The following is a 26,078-nucleotide window of genomic DNA, read 5'->3' as shown; positions in this document are numbered from 1 at the left end:
TTACAGACATTAAGACGCTGAATCAGTTTATGCCAGCTGAATGTCTGGCTTCTCTTAGCATCAGTTTATCCTCTTTGCTTTTAATTAAATGTTGAAAGCAGACATTGGCATCTCTGGTGAAAGTGGTCCTACCAGAGGGACTGAAAGAACCATAAATCAGCCATGTGACAAGGTACTGAACACTGATAAGGCTTCAACTTAAGTATCAGGTCCAGTGATGAGCAGATGACTTCCAGAAAGTTGTTAAGTGACAGGAGAGAGTGCTATTAGATGAGAGCTCTAAGACGAACCAAAAAATCTGGAATATACAACTTAAAAGGTAAGATTGAATAATTGGAGATAATTAGCGTTGCAGAAGAGGTGACTGGGATAACGGTCTGCACACACAGAAAAGGCTAGTATAAAAATGAAGAAATGTGCTTAGCAGATAGGAAGAAAAGTGAAAACGACATAATTGGTGGCAAGAAAGACTCATACTAGACATTAGGAAAAGCCTTCTAATGCGAAGAACCAGCTCAGAAACAGCTTGCTTTTGGGGAAACTATGGAGGTGGTCCATCACAGAGGTTTTAAGAACAGGCTAGACTAATGTCAATCAGAAATGAAACGGGTGCAGCTGGGCCTACCCTGGGGCAGTCCTTAAATGACCTCTTATGTTCTCAGCATCTTAAGCCTTCTAGGATGCAGAAAGTGCTCCAAACTCCTGTTAATCTAGAAGTTCTTGCAAGAACTGGCATTCAGTAATTCCCTGCTGCTCTACACCCTAGGGAGAGGTGGTACTTCTGTTGGGGCAATACACAGCTCCCTAACAAGTATGCTAAATTGAGGTGCTTCATTGGCCAGCGTGCTGCTGCCTGATACCTATGCCCAGCATACGGCTCTGGATTATACTATTAAGCAAGGCTGTAGTACTGACCTTTTAAACACCTAAATCTTAATTATACTTAGACCTTACCCATGATGTGTGAGCCAGAACTTATAAATACCAAAAGTTATTCTTCTATTGGCTTCAGTGATATCTTCAACAAAAATTGAAGTACTTCCCAACTGACTGAGGTATGAGAAAGCTGGATTGCCCTCAGAGAAAGATAACTCACAAGTGATTCCATACAAAGGTGTACAGTCTTAGAATCATAGAATCTTTTAGGTTGGAAAAGACCTATAAGGTCATCGAATCCAACCATCAGCCATGCCCACTAAACCATGTCCTAGTGTGCCTTGTCTATGCGCTTTTTGAATACCTCCAGGGATGGTGATTCAACCACTTCCCTGGGCAGCCTGTTCCAATGCCTGACAACCCTTTCAGCAAAGAAATTTTTCCTAATATCCAACCTAAACCTCCCCCGCTGCAACTTGAGACCATTTCCTCTCATCCTATCACTAGTTTTTTGATAGAAGAGACCAGCATCCACCTCACCACAACCTCCTTTCAGGTAGTTGTAGAGAGCGATAAGGTCTCCCCTCAGCCTCCTCTTCTCCACACTAAACAGCCCCAGCTCCCTCAGCTGCTCCTCATAAGACTTGTGCTCCAGGCCCCTCACCAACTTGGCTGCCCTTCTCTGGACACGCTCCAGCACCTCCATGTCTTTCCTGTAGTGAGGGGCCCAAAACTGAACACAGTACCTGAGGTGTGGCCTCACCAGTGCCGAGTACAGGGGGACGATCACCTCCCTGCTCCTGCTGGCCACACTAGTTCTGATACAGGCCAGGATGCCGTTGGCCTTCTTGGCCACCTGGGCACACTGCTGGCTCATATTCAGCCGGCTGTCAACCAGCACCCCCAGGTCTTTCTCTGCTGGGCAGCTTTCCAGCCACTCTTCCCCAAGCCTGTAGAAGAAGCATTCTGAAAATTGGCCTTTTGAACAGGAAGGTGCAGTAGGGACTGGATACCCTGAATTGTGTCTGATCCTGTCCAGATCCCTCTGTAGAGCCTTCCCACCCTCGAGCAGATCAACCCTCCCTCCCAACTTGGTGTCATCTGCGAACTTGCTGAGGGTGCGCTTGATCTCCTCATCCAGATCATTGATAAAGATATTAAGCAGAACAGGGCCCAACACTGAGCCCTGGGGAACACCACTTGTGACCCCCCACCAACTGGATTTAATTCCATTCACCACAACCCTCTGGGCTCGTCCATCCAGCCAGTTTTTTACTGAGCGAAGAGTACGCTTGTCCAAGCCATAAGATGCCAGCTTCTCAAGGAGTATGCCATGAGAGACAGCATCAAAGGCCTTGCTGAAGTCCAGGTAGACAACATCCACAGCCTTTCCCTCATCCACTAGGCGGGTCACCTGGTCATAGAAGGAGATCAGGTTGGTCAAGCAGGACCTGCCTTTCGTAAACCCATGCTGACTGGGCCTGATTCCCTGGTTGTCCTGCACATGTCTTAGACCAAGGCAAAGCCGGTGTAGGTGTATGATCTTCACTAGAACCTATTATTTGCCACTGTAAAAGGGCGGGACGCTGCAGATCTTTTGCAGCCCTGGTTCTAGTTGTCTTGAAAGTTTTCATTGTGCTCTTCAAGTATGCCACTCCACAAAGCAAAGGTCATGTTGTGCTTCAGTGTGATCCTGGAAGCTGATTCATGCACTGTGCCTTGTATCTATTTTTAAAGACCAGGCTCTTCCCTAGCCTGCTTTACAACACAGTCAAATTCCTTTCAGATCTAGATTAAAATGGTGCTACCTCTTGGGCTACTGAGTCTAGTAAATAAGTGAAATTAAAAATTACCAAAAAAGAAAGCAAAGACAAATGGATAAGAAAGCCTCAAAATCAAAAGTGTCTATGTTTTTTCCATCTGCATTCAATTCAGCATTTCAATAGACAAAAGAAAGATTTGGGGAACAATGTTCATAGGTAATGTAAAAAATCCCCTGGCATCTCTCTTTCTTCTTCTTTAAGAGAATGCCTAACTTCCTGGTGAGTAAAACAGCTCTAGACCTGATCACAGGAGAGGTCCACCACCCTGCTCCTGTTACTGGTTGGGTGATACAGTGCTTTATTTCACTGCAGCTGAACATCTCTGTCTTATCAGCAGTCACTTTGTACATGAGGTTTTAGAAAAGCTTTTCAAGTCATTGCAGAATAAGTAGGAATATGCCATGAGTATACTTGTAGGTAAAACTAAGAAATATTCTGGTTTGATTCTAGACAGTTGGCTACAAGCCCTGCAGCTGAAGTTTTCACAATATGCTTTCAAAATAAAAAATCCTCATTACATGCCTCTTGAAAGAGTAAACAGCCAAAGCAGCTTTGAGCTTCACTGTGTGCTTCACTTGCAATAGTTATCTGACCCAGCCTCACACCTCCCAGCCTCTAACTCTGTAACAGGTCACCACAGCATAGTGTTACATGCTATAACCTTGCCCTGCCATTCATGCTTAATGTGGTCACGGCTTGATTTCTTATGGTGTGCTGGGACTCCTGTCCAAATTTCACTGCTAATGGGAAAAAGTCAGCCTGACAAACTGAACATTTTCAGTGCAAGCAAAGGAAGACAGAGTTGCTTTTTACTGCAAAAATATATATACACACACACACATATACATGTGTGTGTATATATAGAGAGACACACTCATATACATATATGTGTATAATATCTTGCTAGGTGAAGGCTTCTTTATGTTGCATTTAAGACTTATAGTGTTCTGAGAGAAAAGCAACCATTCCCCTTGTCAGAGAGCTGCAACTCAGCCAGTCAGTTCAGGATGAGGACGCCAAGTGAGCCATTTGAGACGTGTGATCTTTCAGCTGCACAGCATTGCATTCATCATATGCTTCAGAAACATAATATGTAAAGCTGGAAAAAACAGAAGCTAGAGGCAAAAAATATCAATTAGCAGGAAAGCCCATATATGGAAAAAGGCCTGCACAGAATCAGTACGTTGCCATTTTGAATTTCCTACAGTTACCCCCTCCTACCTTTTGGGTGATCTTGGAACACGTTCTCTATATTAGGACGAGAGGAATCTTCTAGTCCCCTAATTAAGCACTAATAATTTAACAGAACGCTGCAGGACTCAAAGTATATGAGATAGCACTAAGCACAAAGTTGGCTTTATATCCTTTTCTCCACACCCCTGCCCCACCAAAAATTTCAGATATGGCAAGCCTCAATGTTAGGAAAGAGGCTGTTATAGTTTGCAAATAGTTTCCATCCTGGAAGAAGGCACACCCAACAGAATTTAAACAATGCATGCTGCAATCTCAGTTACAGTAGCATAAATTAGGATCAATTCCACTGAGGTCAGAACAGTTATATCAGTGTGAGACACATGAGGATTGAGCCCGATTAACTGCAATAGAGAATTCTCATCTACTCTCCCGTAAGTCAGAGCAGAATCTTGCCCTAGCTTTCAGTCGGGCTCTGTCCACATAGTGGGCCACATCTGGCTTCAAATTTCAAGAGAATAAATGTGGAGATACTGATTTTATTAGAGCTATTCCCAATCACAGTAGTGCAAATTTTGGCCCAGTGACTATTTAGAGTCCAGGCACTGAGCAGGGGCCAGCAGTTGAGGTCCCATCATACTTTGGCCTAGGGGGACTGGAACATTCAGAGTCCAGACTACAAAAGCATTTCTGTGTGGTTTGGGGTACCACGTTTCAGGCCTATGTTTGATCACAATTATTTCTCACAAGGATGAAGCCAGCAATTCCAGAAATAAAGCTGACATGTGGCACACACTTATCTACCTAATTTCTCTCCCACTCCCAGAAATATTTTTTGAGTTGTTAACTACTGGAACCCGATCCTTATGTAATACAGGAAATGTGTAACGGTTATACTGATGACCTTAGTAAAGTGCAAGCTGTGAATAGCCCTGGTGAAACTGAGCAGCCAGAAAAGACAAAAATGTTGGTATGCCAGCTGTTTACTTCTAATGCAGGTGAATGGCTTTTAGAAATATTTAAACCAGTTGGAGTATCCTCAACCCAATCTTCATTAATGGGAAAAAGGAAAGAAAGAAGAAAGGCAATAAAACATAAGTGCAATGACCACATATACTAACATGAACAGCAAAGCTTATTCCTTCAATAGCAGAAGCAGTGATATAGGCAGTGGCAAAAAGGCAGAGCTTAGCAGAAGTCTACAGAAACACTGGTGCAAGCCCTAAGATTTAAATGGGCACTTGACAAGGAAGACTGTCCTCTTTGATGAAGAGGAGGAAGCAGCACCAGTTTAGGGTGCTGGGGTCTGTCTGCCACCTCTTCTCCCAGACAGGTGAAGGCTGCCTCCTTCCTGCAGCAGCTCCGCACGGCTGGGTGCTCTCCGTTAGGGTAGTAATTATAAGATGAGTGAGAAATGTAGCCATATACAACCAATTGTCTATTAAGCATTCTCCCATTATTTAAGGTTGAACTGAGACAGAGCTTAATGAATCACTGCTTTTTGACAAATAATAAATATACCACACAAATTTCAGAGGGAGTGAGACTCTTCCTGAATTTGAATGGAATTTAGCAAATAGTCCCAGATGAAACAATGCAGAGAAAAAAATTTAAATGTCAAAATACTTCATTTTAGTATTTTCAAAATGGAGTGTTTAATTCTAGAACTGCCAAAACACTTCCAAAAACTTTCAAAACAAAGCTTTTTAGCTGTCCATTTTAAAATTGGCCTAAATTTAAAAAGAAAAAAAAGCTTTAAAATGTGTGAAACAGCCCAAGACCAAAAATGAAGCCATTCCTTTGAAGCTGAACTAAATATTTTGGGCTGAACAAAAATTATACTTTTCCTGATTATTTTTTATTTTGCCAACATTTTTTAAAAGCTTGATTTGGCCAAAACTAAAATACAATTCTGAAAGAAAAAAATAAAGTTGTTAGATAGAACCATTGACTAAAAATTCATGCATTACTAAGCTTCAGTTCTAGGTAATCTTCTGCCCAATTAATGCCTCTTTACATTTAACAGAGCAGAGTCAAGCCCATTACTTTCCAAAAACTATTCAAGCTTATTGATTTATTTTTAATTGGAAAAGCTGAAGAGATTTCTTTTTATAATGGTGAAACAACAAAGGTTCTATATGAAAACTGCCAGTCAGAAACACTTCTCTAGCCATGCAAATAGCAGACTTAGGTGCTTGAAGACTTTGCTGTTCTCTATGACGCTGTATCAGAATAAGCATCCTGCTTAGCCTGATCCTGGAGCTCATTTTCAGCCCAGGGTCCCTGAGCATCCCTGCTGCCCCAGCTTGCTTGCAGTCAGGCCCTAGACTTGCAGGAGAAGTGGGAGAAGAAATCAGCTCACATCCAAATTCTGCTTCACAGGCAGCATTGCTGTCATGTGCTGCAGCCATTTGGCTGCATGAGCTCCTGTCCCCACTTGAGCTCAGCCATGTAAGGCATTAAAGATGTGCCTGTTGTGAGCCCCCTCACAAAAAGCATGGAAGTGAAGCACCAAACTGCCATCCTCCCGAGAGGTGTGGCAGCAGTACTCCAAATCAATACTCTCAGCCAGAAATATTTGGCTTGCAGGTGTTTGGCTTTTTAATGAACAGCTCTAATTTTCTACAGAAAGTAGATACTTTTTTGTGGAAAAAATATTCTCACAAAATCCAGTTTTCCCTTTAAGGAACAGATGGAGATAGAAAAATTTTAACCTATAAGATGTAGCAAGGTATGTGATTTTTTTTCCCCAGTCTTTTCTGCGTATCCATTGGCTTGACTTGCTACAGAAAATTGCACTAAATGTCACTGGCTCTGAGCCCAAAACATTGCCTGCTTTCCCAAGCTCTATCAATGGATTTATTAAAGATGTTTCCATGTGTGGACCTTGATTTTTCTCATATACCAATCTTATTAGAAGTAGAACAACATGCTACTGTATTGCATCCCCCTGGATATTATAATCATGTTCCCATGTTGGCCAGTGGAAAAAAAAGGGTGCTTGCAAGGACCTGTAGGCACAAAGAACACAGAACAGGTCACCAGGAAAGGGGAGTCAGGTCTTGTAGCTATCTTAGAGGAATAAAATATGTTATTACCAGTACACATGTACAGACATTCTAGAATTTATTTGCTTCCAAAATAAAAAGCAAAGACATATTATCGTAAGAGCAAAAGAAATTAATCTAACTATGTTTGGGATTTGCTATGATTTAATCAGCAAAAGGAAGGAAATTCAGGGTCAGAGATCACCCCCTCCCCACTGTCTATCACAACGGGTTACCATCCTTAATTTTACCCAACTGTGTCATATTGTGACCAAATACTGGAGGCTTGATCCTTAACTTTGAAGTTTTTCTCTTTTGTGGACTTAAGCCAGAACCACAAAATTTTTGAAAATGCAGTGCTTGACTGAATTGAATGTAGTTTTTCTCTGTGAAAGTAAAACCAAACAGAAAGCTTCTGCCCTTCCAAGGGATGGTTTTTAAATTGTCTTTGACCCTTTTTCTTTGTATTTATATTGGCTCTGGTTATTTGATTAAAACTGTAGGAAATCTAATTCAAAAGATTATTTTTAAAAGACAAATAAGGAAACTTTGGTTCTGTTTGGTTTTGTTTTTTTTTTTTTCCCCAAGGATCTCCTGCCTTTTTATAAATGCTTTCCAGATTTGGCTTGACATTCTTACACATTTCAGGATTATCTGAAAGTTAATTCAAGTAATTGTTTTCTTTACTTTTTAGTATTCTGATGTGTCAGTATGAATTGATTTTAAGAGTTCTCTTTAGGAATATTTGATATAAAATAGATGGTTTGGAGATCAAAATCAAATATAGATATATATACACATATGTACACATATGCATACATATATATATTTATGTATACATATATGTACAGATGTATACATATGTATATGTAGCCCACAGAAATTAATCATAAAAATGTAATACGTGTTCAACTAGCCAAATACAATAAACACATCATTCGTTACTTTAAAATTCTATTGACTTTAGTGATAAGTTTTCCTGAATAAAGAATGTTGACTCTAGCCACAGTAAAACTTACTGAGTTTAACAAAATATTTTAATAGAGCTATGCCTAAATACAAGAGAACTTCACAGCAGGAGGTTTCAGTGGCTGATATGAAGGGAGGAAGTTTTCATATCAATAAATATGATGGCATCTGCCAGGTAAAATGTTGTAATAATCCTCTGGGTGCTACTTGCCTCCCACTAATGTGTTGGACAGTTTAGATTTACACCATATGCCTGTTCATAGCATGAGCTGGAAACCAATGTAAATACAGAGAGAGACAGTGAGTTCATTTCACAGCCTTGTTTTCCCTGCATTCCCACTATCCCAGGGCTAAGAGTTGGTAGTGTGTACAGAGTAATGGAAGAGGAGGAAAAGAGCCCCAGGAACAGGCAGAAGCACGAAGTCAACAGAACTGGGGGGAGGAAGAGAGAAGGAAAGGCAGTGAAAGAGTTGTGGAGAAATTATGAGAACTGGAGGGCAGGTTAATTTTTGGTAGAATAAACAGACAATGGGGTGTTGTGGCGATGGCAGTGTTCAAAGGTGACGGCAGTAAGTCAGAAAGGGGAGTGATTCTTGTGGAGATATGGTAAAGAAAATGGGAAAGATGAATTATCTCCATGTCTAGAGATACATGGGTAATGACAACAGCACAGGTGGGAGACCTGGAGTGAAAAGAAAAGAGTCAGGCAAGCATAAGCACCACAGAAGTTATTACTCACTGTTAGAAAGACAGAACTGGGACCTATGTGCCATACTGCTCCTATTGCTGCACCACTATGTGAGGCACAGTAAGGGAAAAGAAGGGAAGTAAACAACCTGGCTTTTAAGTCCACGTGTCAGCCTTCAATCAAAGCTTCAGTCCAGTTCTCCTTTAGCTCCTTCTTAGCTCTAAATGGACAAATTAGTCTGGCTAGCTGGCCATGGTGCAGATAAGCTTGCAACCTCATCAGAGAACAGCAGGTATATTTAGGAAAGCTCTTACAGCTGCTTTCTAGTAGATTGAGGCTTTCATTCTCTTCTGTATTGTCTTATTGTCCTCTTCCCAACTTTTGAACTTGCCTTGCTTTGCCCTCACATGGGGATTGAGCTCCTAACGCTGAGCTGGACTGCCTACACCTCACCCTGTCCACAGTGTTTCTCTAATGCGGGCTAACAGCAGTCCATGGCAATGATTTATTATAAACTAGGTGCAATTGAAGTTCTCTTTTCCTTTGGGAAATATTTGTGGATAGAGATAGTTGTGTAGCATCTGTAGTTTCCAAGTATCCATATGCAGGATAAATTAGTCAAAAATTATTCCCTGACTCTGTGTTTACACTGTAGTCTTCTTGGCAGAAAAGATTGTTTACTCATGTGTAGCAGTATAGTAAGACCTTTACCCTATTGTTTGCAAGCTTTAGCCAGCAGATAAGAAATAAAAATTACTTCAAATTAATACTTGTACCAAGCTCATTTATGACTGAATTAAATTATAGCTTCAGAAATGAATGTCAGAATTGGCTTGCACTGTGCTTCATTGTCACTGTTGTATTAAAATCTATGGTGTTAGGCCTGTCCATTTAGACATACATACCTCTCCATCAGCAGATGAGTTACTGAGTTACACAGACATGTACTGAGATTCAGATGGAACTCCAGAAAATTGGCTCTAAACAATTTCTATGGATTGGCTTCTTTAGATAAAGGGCAGTGATGAATGCTCTGCTATGCCAGAGGCAAAGATGTTTTTGTGAAAAACAAAACAAAACAAAAAACAAACCCAATATTCTTTTCAGCCCTTAATGAAGAAATATGTTCCTACTGGAGGAGAATGCTGGAGTAAATGGCACCAAAGTAAGCAAAATATTTGCAGGTCATCACATTGGTTCCATTTTTAAATAAAATATGGGCCAGGAACATTGCAGGCAGATTCACTGCAATCCATCTCTGGTAAAATAATGACAAAATACTCATAGTTACTCAATTAAAAATGCCAGAATTCAAACTAAATGTTATTCATAACAAATGGTTCAGCTAGCTGAATCCATGGTGTGACAGTGACAGCTATAATAAAAATCAGCAATGCTATGATTTTTTTTTCCTGTCAGAGAATTCATAATGTGTTTTTAATTAGAGGGAATCCAGTTTTCAAAAATCATGGGACATTTCTGTGTAACCAGTCTGCCACTGCCCGGTCCACTAGTGCCAGCAGGAGTTAAGCATTAAAGGTGAGCCTGTGGCCCAGGGCCTGAAACCCCCAAGCAGGGGATAGCTTCAACTCCAACATTGCAGGTTTTCCTGGGCAGAAGGAATCCTCAAAATAAAACTTATTTAGTAGACTGTAAATGAGAACGTCTAAATAATGGTTCAAAATACTACAAACACTGCCATTGGAGGAAAGTGCAGGCTCAGAGCTCAACTGCATGGCTTATATGCAAAGAATTGTAATTTTTTTCCTCAAAACTGAAGGATGGCAGGGATTCAATATTTTCTCTTAATCCTTGCTTAGGTAAAATGGATTTCCAAGAGTTTGGCTTCAGCTCTAAACTAGCAATGAAACAGACAAAAAGACGTGAGGAGAAAGAAAGTGTTTTCTAACAAAGTTGCATAAACCTGCCTTGCCAAAACTGTGCAGTGACATAGCAAGGTACATTATAAAGTTAAGCACTTGAGTCAGCTTCTTGGCTGCAAGATTTCCATCTGAAGGCAACTTACTCTTATTCTGATTTCTGTGTTCCTGAAGCCAGCAGCACTATTTCCTAAGACAGTGCATGGGGTAAGGGAAACAACATGAACTGTTCAGCCTTCTGCTCATGAAAGTTTCACAGAGCGTAGAGGCTTGCCTGACAACAGAAATAGCAGCTGTAAAAATTATTTACACTCAAACAATCAATATTTCAGGAAATGCTAAGAGATTTGCATCACAATACATCAACTAATTTAGAATAGGTAAAAACAAATAAGGATTGATTCTAAATTTTAATCCATTTTCCTTGTTTTACTCTTGTTTACAGTCTAAACTCTTCTTGCTCCACAACCACAAGTCTTCAACGCCTATGTAAAAACCAAGGGGAAGCATTAGACCTTAGACAGGTGTAGGACTCTGGGCTGGTGGTCGCCAAGCAAAGAAAATAACAAAGTCAAATCAGAGTCTCTATCTTTTCATTTAGGAAGTGCAGAGATAATGTTTCCAAGTGAGAATTTCTATCCTACAGTCTTAAACAATGACTTTGATCCCAGTGACCGTTAAGCTATGACAGAGCTTGCCCCTTAAATAATGCTATTTTGTTAAAGATGTATAGATATACACACACATACAAAGCAACAAAACTGTACTTAATAGATCACTTCAATAATAAAAGAATTAGAGAATATAACTGAGATCTTTTTCATAGGAGTGGTCCCATTTATGTCAATGGAATAATTTGCTATGACAAGGGTTTAGAGGATCAAGCCTGTATAATAACCATCTGTGCTCCTTAGGTTTTATCATCAGATAACATTATTCTCTAGCAACAGAAAGAAAATGCTATGTTGACAGGTAACCCAACCAATTTCCAAACAGCACGCCAAGTCCACTGGCTGCTTGGGTGTGACATTTGACTGCGGTTGCTTTCACACTTTGATTTATTCTGCTACTCTCACCAGTGCCCTGTTTCCCCTGTGCAAAATCCTGCAGACACATTAGCATGGAGACTGTCACACTGCTTGTCCACTTGTCACAGCTGAGCTCTAAACTATTCAGCCAACACCCTGAGATTGACCCCAACCAAGGTGGTTGCTCTACACACTACCTCCTGCATTGAAAAACATAGCAAGACGACCCTTACCACTGTAGCAGTTGCTACAGCAGACACCACAAAACTGCTAATTGTTACTGTGAATATATCCTTATTAAGACACCAAATGTTGAACCTTCTGCAAATATTTTAAAGTTACACAAAATACCTTCACTGCAGTATAATATTGCTGCTATTACTATACTTAATAAATTAATCAATTTTACAGATTTTCCCTAACAAATGTTCTAAGGGAGACTAAGACCAGACTGCAGGATTTGGCATTTCCCAGTAGCCACAAGAAACAGTGTCTTTTTTAGGCAATATTCTGTCCATATAATAGCAGTTTCACTGTAAGAATTTATAACCTGTTTCTGATCAAAGTATTGCAAAATCATGATGCAGTTAAGGATTTTTGTCAGACACAATGTGCCAAGCTTTATTTTAATTTTTAATACTTTAACTTGCAAATCAGAGAGGCATTTTCTTAAAACCAAAGAGAAAACCCCTCCCACTTGTAATGAGCAGCATAGAGAGAAGATAAGAAAGCTTATTAGCAACAGTTGCAAAAACATATTTAGGGTCAGCATCACAGAATCTGGCCGGTTAGATGTCTTTGCTAAAGACAGGTTTCCCCAAGAACCTATGCAGAGAATTAGATTTCTAGAAAAGGCTACCAAAGGGGATAGCTAAGAAATGAGATGCCAATGGATGGAGCAGGGCTTAGGCACCTGTGTATTTCTTTCCCTAGGGGAAGTTCTCAGACATGAACTTTCTCATGGAGTCACCTGTCTGATGTGGTGGGAGAGGATTTCAGAATAATCAGCAGCTTCTTCTCAGCCAGAGCAAGAATTTCCTTACCAGCTGAGTGCCTCAAGCACCTGGTAACTGGCTGTCCTGGACCGAGACACAGGCTATCTTCCTGCTAGGGCACTTCAACCTCATCTGAATAGCAAGAGAGTCACTGAACCAGCTAAAGAAGCATTGCCAACCTATTTGGTAGTGGCTAAGGCACTCCCTAGAACCTGGGAAACTGTGATTCAAATCCTGTTCCGGAGTGGAGTGGAGAATGTCTAGGGCACAGAAAATGACAGAGAGGTAAAGTAGTGAGGGGCCAACTCCAGCCACTTGGGAGCTTCAGCTTGAGACAGGGCACCTAGAAGTTAGTTAGCTGACGGTCAGCTTTAAAGCCTAATCCAAAGGGACCACAAAGAAACAACAGGAGAACAGAGTTATCTGTGTAGACATACCGTAAATCCTCAGCAGTATCGTGCTGACTTGCATCCTCATCTCTTGCAGGAGGATTCCTGCTGCTTCCCAGTAGTACTGCTTCCCAAAGTGACTTAAAGGAAAAGGTTCATCAAGGAGGGGAAGCAACCAAGGTGAGTCTAGAGGAAAAAGACTTCATCACCTAGTGCAAATCTGTTCAGTCAACTCCACCCAAATGCCTACCAAGCTGTAAGACGAATGTGGGGAGAAATACAGTGAATAGTTTCTGGCTTATTTATGGTGGTACTATAATATCAGGATGATATTTCAAGTAGCTTTTGATTAGCATAAATATAAGGTTATCACAGAAAACTGTTGCTGTAAATCTTCACAATTTAGCATTGTAATGTTCTTCCAGTTGCCTCCTATGAATGATGTGATGCAGAACAGGGCCTGCTGTTGGAATGAGATAACTCAAATGCTGTGCATGCACGCTGAAACTGAGCATTTGCATGGTACACAAGAAGGAAATAAACCACCAGGAAATAGTAACATTGACTTTCAGAAGAAGAAATGCAGCATGAAGCCATGAAGTTTTGCTAGAATTGGATAAGCTAGACCTAGAGCTGTGTGAAGCTCACAGCTTTAGTTTACCTATGCTTCAGCAAATTTTGCCAGTAGGCTGGTTTGCTTTGCTTGATTTCCCACCAATGAATTTCAGATTTGTGTGTTGGAAAATCAGAGCTAGTGCTGAACCTAGGCAAATTTTGCCACGTCCACTTTTCCCTTGCACGTTATCAGCACAGTTAATCTCTTGCTGTCTCTGACAGTGTAGGGGAACAGTAGTATCATATATGCTCAGAATCATCACACAAAATGTTTCAAGAGCAAACAAGGAAAAAGACCTAGTGCCAACTTAATATGACCTACTGCCACAGCACTTCCAACGTCATTTACCTGTGCCTAGAGACAGAATAGATTTTTTCTGAAGGACTTGCATGGTTGGTGGGATCTTGAAAGCTGCAGATCCATGCCTGCCAGCCATGAGCTTTGCTTTGTAAATACACTCCTCCCATCTACCAAACAACAGGCCATGTTATTGTTTCAGGTTGGGTAGGATAGAATCACCTGTACACAGCGCTGTGCCAGGGTAACAGAAGGTGCGATACTATGTGTTTAGTAAATAGGTTTTTTGCATGGAAAACCATGTAGTCATTTAAACCAGAGTTATGTTGGATCACACTGGGGTTGGATCAGGTGAAATTACCATCAACGCCCACTCACTTCATTGCACTCTTTTAACAGATCTCTTTCAGATTAACTCCTTGCAGCTTCTATGTGTAGAGAACCTTTTCTCAGAAACTCCTGTTCTGACCCTGCAGGCCATAAATGTGACTGGAGACTGTCACAAGTGAGACACAGTGGCTGGTATAACGCAGTGTTCTGACGTGAGTGTTAGGTAGGTTCAGCATGTCTCCTGGAATAATTTAGCACTCCATGTGCAGTGATTAGCACAGCTATAGCCTGAAGTGGAGGCTTCTGCTTTCCCAACATAGACTTTTGTTCCACCTGTTCTTCATATCCCACACTCACAGCCCTGTATGACCAAGAAGGTGCTTTTGGAAGAATGTTCTGTTTCCCAGCAGTTGCCTGTGAACAAGTGTTGCAGTTACCAGCCTGCTACAGCAGCTTCAGTAACTAATGGCATTTCAAACCATCATGCCGCTTTTTGTCAAATGACTATATCATGGATTTGGCTTGTGCAAAAAGTACTGTTCAGTGAGAGATGTAACCACTGGAAAGAACATTTTTAAAAGAATGTTTATATTTCCTAAGAATTAAAAAAAGTATATGACAATTTCCTGTATCTATAAACAACACAAAGTTGAATAAGGTATTGTGCTGATAACCATGTCAAAATCTTGTTGAAAAATGAACACGAAAGCTCAACTTTATCAAATCATTCATATTCCAGATTTTCTGTGGGCGCCAGCCTAGGCTTTAAGATGTATCATTTGTGCAAGAGAGAATAATTATTATTCACCTCTATTTCTGAAAATTAAAATCCAAAAGATGTACACAGGTAAACAAGTTTTCCTATATCTTTGCTACAGGAACTGAATCCATTGTTTATATTAAATGTGAATTGTTTTCCTGGCCACTGTCCCACAGTGTGGAGAGCAATTCAAATTCATGTTTCCTTGAACATTTAGCAGCTGGCAATTGCTGGCTGCAGACTACCTGTCAAGACGACACGGTGCATACAAACAAAATATACAGTATTATACATCTACTTACATATACAGAACAGAATAGGTCATGTTTATCCCTACATTAATAAGTATATCAGCTTTCACAGTGCTGGAACAAAGCATCTTCACTAGGCAATTGCTTCAGCAATAAATTTGCCACTAGTACTGACTTTGCAGGGTACATTTCTTAGAGAACGGACAGTAGCTTCCAGTATGTCTACTGTGAGTGCAGCAATAAAAAGAATTGATCAGATGAGTACTGAAAATGCAGCTCAAAGTTACTACAAGTTTCTACCTTGACCATTCTACCAGTACAGACAAGATAGATGTATTCTGTCTGTCTGACCACCCTAAGGATATGGATCTCCTACTGGTATCAGCCTGGTGGATGCAAGAATTAATTACAACTGCATTTGTTCTGTAATGATAGTTTCTTTGTTTATTACTCCTTTTTACCCCTCACTGAGAATGGAGCTTGCAAGATCACAGCAAAACAATGCTGTAGCACCACAGTAGGCATTAAAAGGCCATATAAGTATACAGGCAATTATCATGTAGTTCAGTGAATGGTAAAGTGAAGTAGCTACTAGTTGCAAGGCAGCTAAGGAAGGAAAAAGAGTTCAATGTGGAGAAATCTAAAACTTACCTCTTGAGCTTAGCTACATTTCTGAGACAATACCAAGTCCCTCCTTTGATGGAGGGCCACAGTGATAGAGCGATCATCCTGACAATGCTAACACCAGGGCTTTGTGATAAAGGCAACCCGGCCCAGAGTCATATATTACCAATTATTTCTTAGTGTTCAGCAACATTCTCACTTTACAGTACTCAGGACCCTGCCTCAAGGCTAAATTGTGGTGGAAGACGTGGCCTGCTCCAGAAGCAGTGGTAGAAGTCATTGCAACCGAGTAACTGCCTATCCTGGTTACTGCTCCCAGAGGTTCCAGGGTAGAGTGTATTTGATTGTCAACTTTTACTTTACCTTTAGAAAAAGTAGCTTGCATGTATGCACAGTGCTGCAGTTCCCTGGTCTGGTGCAGGTGTGAGGGACTCTCCCCTGTCTGACTGATCAGCTAGCACAGCTGGTAGCGACAGGATCCAGGCGGCTGCAGGAATATGATTCTTTGATACAGAAACATTAAAAAAGTACTGGGTGTCCTTGGTAGTTTCCCCACCACCTTGACATACACTAGCTAGGGAAGCCACAATTTGGATACGGGTTGGTACTTAAAACTGCAACAAATTGCTGTCAATAATAATTTTTTAAATGGGTTAATTAAATACACAGTAAAAATAGAAAATAAGATTAGAGGTGACACTTAGACCAGGAGGCCTTTTTCAGGCTGTGGAAAAAAATAGAACACAGTTATTTTTCCCACAGCCTAGAGAAGGCCTCATGTCCTAAATGTCATCTCTAATCTTGTTTTCTATTTCTAGTGTATATTACTCTGCACTGCTAGTGCCGCTATAGTTAAAGCAGTGTCAGTGTTTCCATTATAAACCCCTATTTTCAGAGGTTTGTAACTCAACCATAAAAATTTTGCTCTGGGCTGAAACTTGGCAAACAAGTTATAGAACTGAAACATACTTAATTTTTTTCTCTTCCTATAATTAAAAAAAATTTGTATTTTAAAAACAAAATTTTGCAAGCCATTAGGCTATAAGAGAAACACACAACATGTAGAGTTTGAAATTACTCCAAAGATACTGTTAACAGCTTAACAGGATAATTCTAAACTTTTTTTAAAAATTCCAAATACAGATATACTACAGTGGCATTTTCTTTTTAAAGAATGAATAGTTATACAATCAGGTCAAATAATTTGAGTTTTAAAACCGTGAGTTAATATTATTAGGACTGGGTCAATAATCTGCATCTTATAAAGGCTCCTAAGTACATATTTACATGATAAAATGTAACAACATTGTATCATAGACAAATAAATCAATAATGTGCTCTTAGAAAACTTCATAAATGTAGTTACACAGGCCAATAATTGCAAGTTTTCTTCACATGAAAAGGGCCTCTATTTAGCTAAGAAAACCTTATTCATGCAGAAATAATCAGATCTGGTTCATCCATCTTTCCTTTTTCCATGTGTCGTGGTAATGAAAGAGTTGTATATATAGTTTGGCTAAGGCAGGAAAGATATGATAGATGGCTACTGAGGTTTGCAGAGCACACTATAAGACTGTGGAAGAATTATTTAAAGGAAGACAAAGGGGTTCTGGCAAGGATTGCAGTAATATCATAAAATTATTACTACTGGAAAATAACAACCAGGAAATCCTGCCAGATGACTGAGGAGCTGACAAACACGGGAAAACCCCATGATTTAGAACATGAGAAATAATACTGAAGCAAATAATAGAAACATACATTTGACAGGGAAGTACTACTAGCAGTATGGATTTAATACTTACATGCACTTTGCACTTATTTTCTGTGCTGAAAGACACCAGTAGACTAAGTAGCCTAAGACTTTGATTTTGCAATTGGATCTTCACCAATGAATCCTTTTGGAAGGTTTTCTGGAGAGGAATATCTGACTCAGAGTGTACATATGAAGGGCAAGAGATTGCCGTAATTTTCTTCACCGAGGTCTAAATAAAAACCATGAGTGGTAATCACATTGGGAGTATTGCAAAATTAGCTAAAGGGGCAATCCAGAAGTGCTAATAAAACAAGATGATAAATTTCTCTTAATACCAAACTAGATAAAGACATCTTTGATTTAAGGCATGTTTGTAACTATCTGTATATTCTTTTGACCTCTAACACATAGATAATTGTACTACAGTTTAATAACAAGGAAGGCAACTATCATTACTCTTTTTCATAGTCAGGCTTGAATTTTATTGTATATACTAGTATTAGCCCTGCTTCAGGTATTCTCCCTAATTTATTTATTATAAATTACAATTTTCTAATAATGCTACTGTAGCTTCAGTTCAGTTCATACCCTTAGCTTTATAACCCCAATTTAAACATTACAGGGCATGCTTTTATAATCCCTAGAACAAAGTCCATTAAAGTCACCAACAATCACTTGAAACCTGGTCCAAATCCTGCTGAGGTGAATGGCTCCCTTGAAGTAAATTAATTGGGAATGATTTTTTTACTCCCCTTAAAACTCCAATAAAATCTCCATTAATGTTTATGGGAATTGTAAGTATGCATTCCCTTTATTTAAGTGGCTAAGTCATCTTTCATATCTTAGAATTTAAGATAAAGATTCCTGATATATATATAAGTGTAGTTTGTGATAAGTTTTATTCAGCATAAAGATTCCAGTGTCTTGGCACTAACAGGAAGAGTCTAAACATTAGTCCTGTTGTCCACCTCCTCACTCCCCAAGGCGTCCCATTAATTTCAGTGAAACTGCTGGAGTAAGGTCAACATGGACAACGATATCAGAACCTGATCCTTGACTATCATTAAAAAAAAAGGGGGGGGGGGGGCGGGTATTCTTCTATCTATCTATTAAAGGAATACTTATTTAATGCCAGCTGCATTCTCGAATGGTACAGGAAATGTTGTATCTTTTTCATAATTGACCTGGCTTGTAAAGTTGTAAGTGCGTAGCTACTGAAAGACCACAGAAACTATATTGGAAAATGTGACCAAAAGCTTATTTCTTTGAGAAAAGGGAAGTGGAAGGCTCTAATCCTAATATAGTACAGAGTGAAAGAAATATCTGGGAGAGTTCACTGATTTAATGTGCTAAAACACAGGAAAGCATGCACACTGTGGCCTAAATTCCAATCACCTTTCTCATGCAAGAAACATAACTGGGTTTAAAGGGACCAAATTTTTTTGATCCTTTCATGTTTTTTTTTTAATAACTTATTCATAGTTGCAGTCTCAGCACTATGCAGCGCTCAGTTTAATCACTGCAGCTTTTAGGAGGAACCTCTCAGTCTTTCAACATTTAAGCATCTAGTTGTCTGAATTTATGATTGTTGCTTTGCCAAGAGATAGGAGACAAATCTGGGCTCAGAAAGAAGATGGATCCCTCCAAAGACACAGTAAACACTTGGTGAATGAAACAGCATGACACCACATTTTGTTAAGGAATTTACAAGAAGTGACCTGTCCCTTTTCACAGTGACAGCAACTGTATTATTCACTCCACATAATGAATTGGTACGTTATGCTAATCTGAAAAGGGAAGCTATCAATTGTATGTGTCCAGACCATCTCTCTCATTGATTTTGTAATTAATGATGAATGTACATTTGGGGAGGGAGAAATTGCTGAGGAGGGAACTTCACGTGCAGAATAAAAATGTTACAGTAGCCTAATCATTTAGGTACAGTTGACAAATGTGTGCAGGATAACATTTAGGTACAGTTGACAAATGTGTGCAGGTTAACACTACAAAGTACTGTGCTTGTGTGGTCAGAGTCAGAGAGATGTCACATGATATCTATATTAATCTTTACATGGGTTAAATGTGATCCATTGCATCAGCAGGACCACAAGAAAACTGTTTCTTATCTCAATATCACAGGTCTTTGATGCTAACTTGAAACATGTTTGCTTTATTCACTGACAAAAACATTGTAATGATGCACTAGATGCTGAAAAGATCATTTGTCATTTTTAAGCCTGGTAACAGGATTGAAAGCCATGTAGAATATCATTTTAGGTAACCAATAGCACACTTTGGACATAAACTTAACCAATCTTAAGCATCAGGAGAAGAAGGTATGCCTTTGGAAGCAGATAATACATCATCTCTTTGGATGCAGTCTGTGCAGAGGTTTATCTTTCCATCCCCATGACAGGCCTTTCAGCCTCTCAGTATAGCATCAGTTGCCACAGGGTGAAGCAACAATACATATAACCAACTTAAACATTCAGCTTCAGCTATGCAGTGACATTTGGATGGACAACATACGCAGCAAGTTGTAACATTTCTTCCCAACCAAATCTAGAAGCCTGCTGCAAAAATGCAGCACTTAATTGCCCAAGTCTGACTCATGAAAATGCCCGCTCCCTACACATAGCTCTCTACTGACTTGACTGTAATTATTCATAAGAATGATAGCGGTTGGCGTAACAGGGTCATGCCTAGGACAACATTTCCACAGCACACCATACCAGACAGCAAACAATGCTGCTTCAGTTCTTCAGGAAGGTTGTCCTTACTTTCTGGTGGGCTGAAGGGCTTACATATTTGTGTGTGTGGATGTTTATAGATGTATAACATATACAACTTACATTTTATTTCCCTTTTTTGACTTTGGAAATACAAAGCAAAACAAGACTTTTGGAGTGACTAAGAAATGTGTAGGTGAGAGATCTGTCAGTTCTTAGTTGAAGGATGGCAAGTGCTAAATTCTTAGAAAAAGCATTTATTTTTCTGTAATGGTTCAGCAAAACGAGTAGTGCAACAAAAGCTCAAAAGCAAAGACATATATTCTCTAGGCAAGACTGACTTACTGAAAGGACTTTTGACTCAGTGCAAATTAAAATCAAACTCAGCACACTGTGAAGACGAGAAATCACTTATTTCAGTATAAATCAGGGTTAACTTGCCTGATATCTATAATATCCTAAAAAGATCTGTTCTCATGTAATTCACAGAGGCCTTCAGAGAACTTGAATTGCTAAGTTAAAACTGAAGGAGCTACATAATAATCTTCTACCACTGCACTGTTCACCTTTGTATATCACAAATATACAAGAAAATGACATGTCTGGGCTTTTGAGGGGGATGGTGGAGTGGGTGGTGTGTGTTTGTGAGAGTCGAACTCTAGCCACCTGCACCATGTCTCTGCCACACATGGAAAACAAAGCAATTACCTGTGTACATATACCACCTATGCTTTGCAAACCATACAAATGTGCTCATCAGTGAGTTTCTGCAGAGAAACCACAAATACTGGAAACACTTTAAGGTAGGAGATCAGATCTGTGGAAACACCAGCAAATAGTGATCTTTCTCCAGTTGTGGTGCTTTGCTTTACGTACATTTCAGAGGTGCACTGGGATGATGACTACTTTTAAGATACTGTTTACTCTCACTTTGGACCAAGAAGCTCTGTACAATTAACAACTAGCATTAAAAGGTAATAGAAGGGAGCTGTGTGACTCCATCATGTTTTAGGTTTTTGTGTGCTCTATGACAATGTCACATAGCCTCAGTTCAGCACAAAGTAACATGTCATTATTATTATGCTTGTTATCTCCAGCTGGGCACCAGCAGTCTTTTTTAATTATAGGCAGGCAGATTCCTGAAAAGGTATTTCTATCTACTGGGAGGACATACAAATTGTATCAATTATTCTTACCAGTGAAAATAGTCAGAAATGTTATTAATTTCAGTATTTAAGAATAGGTACAATACTAACTGGGTTTTCCTATGTGTAAAAGGAAAAGAGAATAAGCTATAGTCACTTGAGAACTTGCATTAAGCTGCATGTTTGTGGACTGGAGCTGAAAGGAAACTGAAATGTTTTCTGGTTTCCACCGTTCTAATTCTGTAATACATCACTGGTTTCATTGAATACAGGTAGTTAGGGGAATGCCGGTTTTCTTAGTTTGAAATTTGTCTTTCTCAAAGTACTTCGTTAGTATATTGATATCCCCGTTTCCTAGCACATGTTGCAGAGTGAGTTAGTAGAGTGGGTACTAAAGAAGGGAAAGACAGAAAGAAAACCTAAGTGTCATACTGAAGTTTAGAAGCCTGGAAGGCAGGAGACAGTCCACTACAGGATCAAATTCTAGAAAAATCCTTACCTATTACTCAGAAGTACACAGCAAAGAAATTTAAGATGGTTACTCTTTATATGCATAGATATTTGTCCTGTGAGGTGGCATAACAACAGCTACAGGATTTATTTTCATAAAGCAGACTAGTATCCAAATTAAACTTTATAGGGGAAGAAATAATAAAACAGACAAGATAAATACCATCAGAAGAAAGAAGGAACTGTAATTATTGGTGCATCTTTTCACATGGGAATTTGGGCTCAGGTGGAAGAAGTTTGTTATTTGTTTTTACAGCTTTACCCCTTTAGCCGTTTCATAAACAAACTCCCATAAGATTATAGTGCCAGCCTCAGTCATATCTCTATAGAGACAGTTTGTAAACCTTTGTTTAAGAGTTTCATAAGAGCTCTATGCTATTTAGGTTTCCTTAACACATGTTTATTAAGTTAGATAAATCCATTCTTGACTTCTGAATTAAAGTAGTGAAGTGTGCAGGAGCCTCAACTTTCACTACAACTTATTTCAAGCTTGGGATGCAGTGTCTGAGGTTAATTCTCCAGTGGGTCCCTAGACTTAAGAAAAGGAAATGAGCACATTTCAGAGAAGAGGTAAAAGTCAGGGCCAAGGCGACTACTTCAGGTAATACTATACTGGGGGGGGGGGGGGGGGGGGGAGGAAATATCCTTGGGAAGGTGGTTAGCGTGTTCCCTGTGCTTCTCTTTTACAGTAACACTTTACTGGCATCAACTACAGCTAACTGACGTCACCATTTAAAAAAATAAAAAACAACAATGCATTGGGCCTTTTAAAGATCTTTTAGCTTCTCTTTAACACTTGAAATATAAGTGTCAAATATTGTCCAGACATTTCATTTTGCTGGTGTTTTGAGACACTTTTTCCTTTTCAAGACTGGGCACTTTTCCAAAAGCTACACTCCAGCTTGTGGCTTGAATAATTTTTGTGAATTGCTGTGGCCCATTTTATTCATAGGGTCAGAGCAAATGATTATAGTCGTCTCTTCTGGTCTTAAAAGCTAAACAACCCTCTGCTAGCCAAGAAATCATGTTTCAAGTGGTGGAATTCTTTTTAATGAAACATCTCAGTAGTCTGTAATTTTCCTAACATGTCAATGACAGTCAAAACCTAATGGAAGTTCCTTCTGTCTCTTCTTAAAGAACACCCCCTCTAATAATGTATTTTGTATCAAGGCAGACATGTTTTCCCTCAGGACACAGAGTTTCCAACTGGAGTGTCATGAGTCATATTGCTTTTCTTTCTTTTGTATAATTTAATTATTTTAGAGGATTTTTTTTCTTCAACTGGGTGAGTTTTTGACACATTTTCATTTCCATTTTCAAGATGTAAGGAATCACACTTAGAAATTCAAATAAAATAATTCTATCTGTTGATTGTGGGTTTTTATGACTCAAGTGTCCATTTTTTCCAAACCATTTTTTCAGCTTACCACACAAAACCCAGCACTTCTTCCAATAAACCTTTCCTTCTTTCTATCCATAGAGCTTTACATTTGTAACATAACTAAAATTTCCAACGTTGAGATTTTAAACCACTAAAAATGCAGAATTTAACAAACATGAATTCTGTGTTACCTAGTCAAACCCAAATCTTCTGAAGCAATTTAATGATGGAATGGAACATAATAGGATAGAATGAGCTACATTTTTCACGTTATTTCACACCAACCAATTAGCATTCTGGATTCTAACATCAATTAAAAAAAGCACAAATTCTTATTTTTCATCTCCTTAGAACATACAACGAGAAAAAAATCTGTATATGCAGTAAAATAAGATAAGATTGAATTCTGCTCAGTCTAACTCTTCAGTCTGTGAATAATTTTGAAGCTAAAGGGATTAATTAAAAAGTAATTCCTCCATGACACATTCAAAATGCATTTCCTCTTTCTTCAGGTAAAATGAGGTAGTTTTCGTTGGCTACAATACTGGTGAAGCTACAAAATTATGAATACAGAATAAAAAGAAGGCTGCTTCCACAAAAAATGGACAATCATGTACATGCATAAGTATATCTATATAAATGCCACATCCAAGAAAAGAGATGGGATTGTACAGAGAAACCAAGAAAAAGCATAAATCCATCTGCTCTATAACGGCTCAAATACAGCTGATGAAATTCCTGTGTTTCTTTTCCATGGAAAAATTGCAACATTTTGAAATTTTCTTTCATTCTAAATCAGAATTGGACCACAAATTTCAAAACGTCCTTCAGCATAGAAACTTTAAAAAAGCCCATGTTAGGTAATACCAAAATGAGTTCTGAAATTAACACAGTATAATTAATAATAAGAGAATAAAGTGAAAGCATTAGCTTTTTGAATCTACTGATGTGAAAATTCTAGATTTTTTTTGTATTTGTTAAATCAGTACATTACAGTGAAACCTTTCTAGACTGATATAAAATTATTTAATATACATTGATCTAGCCATGATATATTTGCACATATAATTGAAAGTCCTTCTGCTAGAACATTTTAAAATGGATTTACTTGAAAGGCAGTGTTTACAGATCACACATTTGATCTCAGAAAATAATCCTCTTTTACTGGGACAATGATGTGACAAACTACAGTCCAAAATAATACGATATAGGAGAACCGAGCTTTGGCAGTATAAACATATCCCTCCACTTCCAGACTATCAGGAACTTGGGAGCAAGTGGAGGTATCTGTTCTTGTATTTTTTCTCTGGAGCAACGGGGAAGGACTCAAAAAAGGGTAGAGAAGAGATAAATTTTGATCATAAAACCCCATTCAGCCACTCACTAGGGCAAGGGAGCTCATGGGTCCAAGCAGCTGAGCTAGCAATAATGAGTTTTAATTTGCTGCTAATGTACAGCTGCAGTGGGAGAAACAGAAGAGTCATGTGTGGGCTGTTTCTTCTGAGCTGCAATAGCAACACTGCTCCCATTACTGCCAGCACATTTCCTGGACCAGTAGTACAGTTTACACACTGTCCTTCCTTTAGATTTGTGCTTTGAAGTACAAGCTTAGTAAAGTAAATTTTCAATCTACTACAGCGGTATATTGCTGTAAATTAGGAAGTCACCAGTGAGCAATCAGAGCTGATCTTCCTACAGCCTTTTGTAACTTACTTTGTAACATTGCTTATGCAGAAGCTAGATTTCTATTCTTTTGTCTATCTAAGAGCTACTAGAAATAAATTCACAATGAAGGAAATACTATCACAATTTCTGATAGCTTTTCCTCCTGGGTAATGCAAAAGATGTTTTTGATTTGTTCTGGGATAGGTAAGACTCTGGGTCTCACAGGTCTGTCAGCTGTTATAGTTGCTTGCTGCAGGTTTCCCCAATACTGCAGAGACGTCTCATTTTTAGAGCATAGTCTAAAATTGTGCTTTATCTAGCAAGGCAGGTGTGGTCAGGTAATGACCAGGTGGTCATCTGTTGCTTACTCAACAGATATGTATCATAGCATCCAAGAATGGGAAAGAAAGAGAAGTTTCTCCCTCCAACAGCCATTAGTACACAGCCCAAATCTCTCCTGACACCATTGAGGCACAAGACCAGAGTATTGTTAGAATATGAAGACAGCCATAGTGGATCACACCAAATGTCCATGGAGCCCAGGATTTGTCTCCAGCAAAGTTCATAAGGAGCTGAGCAGGGAAAAGCAGAAAGAGGGCATGTATATATGACAATCCCCACAGGTTCTCCCAGATAACAACTATTTTTTAGCTGCAGGGATTTTCTGAGTGGATGCAGTTTCTGCAATTTAATAGTTCTTAATGAATTTCTCACCCATAGAGTTGTGCAATCTCTCCTTGAATCCGTGTAAACTTCCAGCAGCCCCCACGCCCTTCGGAAAAAGTTACACATCTACTACCTGTTGCATGAAGAAACCAAACTTCCTTTGGTTTCTGCAGAACTTGGCTCCTACGAGCTTCATCTGATGGTCCTTCATTTTTGCATTAGAAGAGACAGTGAAGAGCCAATTTTTACCCACTTTGTCCATTCTGCTCATCAGTTTGTAAGTCTATCACAACCCTTCTAAACTGAATGGTCCCAGCATATGCTGCCCATTCCTGCTATGGAAGTCATTCCACCCTTGTGCTTCTGTAAACATCTCCCAGTTGTACTATGTCCTATTTGAGATGAAAGGAGTGGAACTGCATATGCTATTCAACACGTGGGTGAACACTGATTCATAGAGTT

The 26,078-nt window shown here is 39.2% G+C and overlaps 1 long non-coding RNA gene across 1 annotated transcript in view; it reads right to left on the bottom strand.

Annotated features, from left to right (window-relative positions):
* Window positions 1-13,062, bottom strand: part of LOC115347253 — a 30,596-nt gene extending 17,534 nt beyond the window's left edge. Inside the window, exon 1 of the long non-coding RNA XR_003925422.1 lies at window positions 12,935-13,062. This is a non-coding gene — a long non-coding RNA (uncharacterized LOC115347253). The remainder of the gene's footprint in view (window positions 1-12,934) is intronic.
* Between the last annotated feature and the right edge of the window lie 13,016 nt (window positions 13,063-26,078).

Source organism: Aquila chrysaetos, chromosome 10, assembly GCF_900496995.4.
Source record: "Aquila chrysaetos chrysaetos chromosome 10, bAquChr1.4, whole genome shotgun sequence".
In the NCBI taxonomy this organism is placed as follows: domain Eukaryota; kingdom Metazoa; phylum Chordata; class Aves; order Accipitriformes; family Accipitridae; genus Aquila; species Aquila chrysaetos.
The sequence above is the reverse complement of the archived record's forward strand: the minus strand, read 5'-3'. Positions and strand labels throughout refer to the sequence as shown.